Source organism: Puma concolor, chromosome C1, assembly GCF_028749965.1.
Source record: "Puma concolor isolate L17-30 chromosome C1, mPumCon1.1.hap2, whole genome shotgun sequence".
Lineage (NCBI taxonomy): Eukaryota > Metazoa > Chordata > Mammalia > Carnivora > Felidae > Puma > Puma concolor.
Genome location: NC_141674.1, coordinates 104,010,312 through 104,013,984, shown reverse-complemented (window position 1 = coordinate 104,013,984; position 3,673 = coordinate 104,010,312). Strand labels below are relative to the sequence as shown.

Here is a 3,673-nt window from a genome sequence, read left to right as displayed (position 1 = left end):
TTTTGCACATCCTTATTATCATATGATAATGGATGCATAGGAAATATGCTTTCTGCCTAAAAATTATTTCTTTCTGTCTTGCTTGTCAAAATTAGAGTAAGAGTAATACTATGCATCATATATTATTTACCATGAACAAATTTTCCCCTCATATTACCTTACTTAAAGAATGTAGGCACTTCTCAGGCTAAGTTGATAATTTCTCAGGTCATTTAAATTCTGGTTTTATTATTACTATTGCAGACATTAATCAATGTGAAAATAATATTACACATATGTCATTACATAAAGGTCATAAAAGTAGTAACGAAAATATGTACAATATTTTATAGTATGCTCTTAAGAAGTAAGTATATCCTGATACTGGGCAGAGTTTTTCTCAACTGTGATAGTAAATAAACTACTTACCACTGTCTTTCACCAAAAGCTTTGGATTTCTGACTTTGTGGCAGGGCTTCCTGTTTCCTACTCTGGTTCTCTCCCAGACTGGAAAGGATATTCTCTGGTAAAACAGGCTATCAATTACCATCCATCATGATGGAGACCTGCCATTGCAGGACCTACCTTACGTATACTCATTGCCTAATATGAGAGTCAAAAATCTTTCTTAGATCTCTCAATGAATTCATTTTTCTAGAATGGACATTTATAAATGCTTGTGGACTGACCATTTGGGAATAACCATGTAATCTCTCTCTGAGTGGCTGTTTTGAGATACCTCAGAGTACAAACAGAATTCAAGGACAACAGCTTAAATAGAAACTGTTAGAAATGAAAACAATTAATTCTCTCATGTATTCATTAAAGTTATGGTAATCATCTTTTCCCAGCATACAATGAGAAGATTGGTTCTTATCTCTTTTGGGACATGTGCAAGTGAATTTCAGTACTAGATTTTTGTTAGGAACTGTGGGTATTGAATACTGGAGATATGCTAACAGTGAATTTCAAGTGGTCTTATCATACACACATAAAAATGGGTAACTATGTGTGGAGATGTGTTAGCTAGCTTGACTATAGTAACTATTTCACTATGTATATGTCTATCAAATTATCATCTTGTACACCTTAAATACATATAATTTTTAAATGGTTTAAAAATTAATAAACATGGTATTTTAATAAAATAACTAAAAGGTTATACAAGTAAAAGTTATCAACAGGAAAAAAAGAAAGATGAAAGAAAGAAAGAAAGAAAGAAAGAGGACTCTGCAGATGAAAAATGTTAATCTGATATTACTACAGAATATTACTACTATTACTACAGAATCTACCTTCTCCAGCCAGCTTCCTCAGGGCACCCTTGACCTCCTTGTTTCATAGGCTGTAGATGATGGAGTTCAACAAGGGGATTACAACACAGAAAAGCACAGAGACCAGGGTGTCCATATCTGGGCTGTAGCCTACATTGGGCTGTCATAGTTGAAGTCAGCTATCCCAAAGAAGACTACCACCACAGTGAAGTGGGATGCACAGATAGAGAAGGCCTTGTTTTTGTCCTCAAGGAATCCTAAAGATGGCAGAGATAAGTATGTAAGACATTGCAGTAAACAGGCAAGGGCTCAAGCCAGTGGTGGTGCTGGCAACATGATGGAGCACAAACTCAGTGAGAGAAGTGTCTGAGAAGAGCTCCAGGAGCAGCGGGATATCACAGAGAAAGCAGCTGATCTGGTTGAACCCACACAGAATGAATGTGACTGCCAGCACTGAGTATGTCACAGAATTCTCTAGCCAAGCTCCAGTCAACCAATGCACACAGACTGTTAGATCATGAGAAACAGATAGTGCAGAAGGTAGCAAATGGCTACATGGTGTTCATAAGTCATAGCAGCCACAAGATTTCCCCAGCACAGGTCACAGGAACATCTGGGAAAGGCAGCACTCATACGACATGGTCTTCTTCTCCTGGAATAAGTTCACTAGCATGACCAGAATGGTGATGGACAAGTAGCAGATGTCCAAGAAACTCAAATTGCTAAGAATACAGTGGAATGTGGAGGAAATGACTGATTTTGATCACGGTGAATGTGAAAGCATTTCCCAGAAGAGTCATCAGATGAATGATCAAAAAGATCAAGACAAATAGCCCTTGTAATTCAGGATGGTTGGGATATCCTGGAATGATAATTACAGTAACCACAGTTTGATTTTCTATTTCTTTCAGTTCTTACTCAATTGAAATGACAATTAGGAAAGAAATCAAAAAGACAATGAAATACAATGACAAACGTTGGAAGAGCTAACTAACTTTTGAAAAAAGTGTTTATTTTTTTATTGAGGGAGAGAAAGAGTGAGAGGCAGAGAGAGGCAGGCTCTGTGCTGCAGTGGAGCCCTATTTAGGGCTTGATCCCATGACCAATGAGATCATGACCTGAGCTGAAATCAAGAGTTGGACACTCAACTGACTGAGCCACCCAGTTGCCCCAAAGCTAATAACTTTTACTCATCCTTTGTTTGGTGGATGAGATTGCATCTCTTCTAGATAGTGTAGCTCAATACTCTGACACTGAAATATTTGCATTCCCCCTCTCTGCTGTGATCTTTTGCCCTGTGTTTACTTGTCATGCCAATCACTAGTAACTATTAGCCTGTTAGGCTCCTTACCAGTCTGTAGGTCCATTATCTCTCTCTTTAATTTATATGTATCCTGTAAAACTTTTGTTAAAAGGAAGGAAGGAAGAAAGAAAGGGAGGGAGGGAGGAAGGAAGGAAAGAAGAAAGGAGGGAAGGAAGGAAGGAAGGGAGGAAGGAAAGAAGGAAGGAAGGAAATTCAGTCTTCAGCACTGACATTGAAAAACAACAGCTGACGAGTTAAATTAGAACACAAATACTTTTCCTCCCAACCTCCCTCTTTCCTGGAAAGTAGCTGCAATAACAAATTCTAACTTACTACACGTGAAATAGTCTCCATGACCTTTGCCTCCCGGTGTAACTCACATGGATACATTATATTATGTGGCAGAAAGGATTTGTAGATATAATTAAGGTTGTTAGTCACATGACTTTAATATATGGAGATTTTTCAGGTGGGCCTAATCTAACCACACAAACCCTTAAAAGCAGAGCAGAAAATGAAGTCAGAAATTCAAATCACAAATAGGATTCCAGGTGTCATCAGTGGCTTGAAGATGAAGGGGGGAACATGTTAAGGAAGAGGTAACATTGGTCCTCAAATCACAAGAAACTAAATTTTGCTGATAACTTGAATAAACATGGAAGGGGAATCTTCCCCGAAATCTCTAAATAAGAACCCAGCTCAGCTGACACCTTGATTTCAGCTTGAGTCCTCCTCGTACTTTGCCTGGACTTCTGTGAGACAGAGGACCCATGGGAGCCATGCTGTGCCTGGACTTCCGACCCAGAGAACCGTGAGATAATAAGCAAGCATTTAAACCACTAAGTTTGTGGTCATTTTTTACGGTGCCAATAGAAAATACATTCATTGAACATCTCACTTCCCGTGTGAAACTTAGGATTGTCGGGGGCTAATTAGGACAGACCACTAATCTAGAAGCCTCAGAAGTGATTTAATCCAATATACTCAAATCTGTGACCACCCTCCCTCTGTCTGCTCTTTTTACGTTTTTTCCTGTGGCTAGTTCTTACTGCCCCCCCCCCAAAATTGATAAAGGGAACACAAAGGAAAAAGTCACTGTACACTGTTCAATTTCCTA

The 3,673-nt window shown here is 38.7% G+C and overlaps 1 pseudogene; it reads right to left on the bottom strand.

Annotated features, from left to right (window-relative positions):
• Positions 1 to 1,239: 1,239 nt before the first annotated feature.
• Positions 1,240 to 2,620, bottom strand: LOC147578302 (olfactory receptor 5V1-like; annotated as a pseudogene).
• Between the last annotated feature and the right edge of the window lie 1,053 nt (positions 2,621 to 3,673).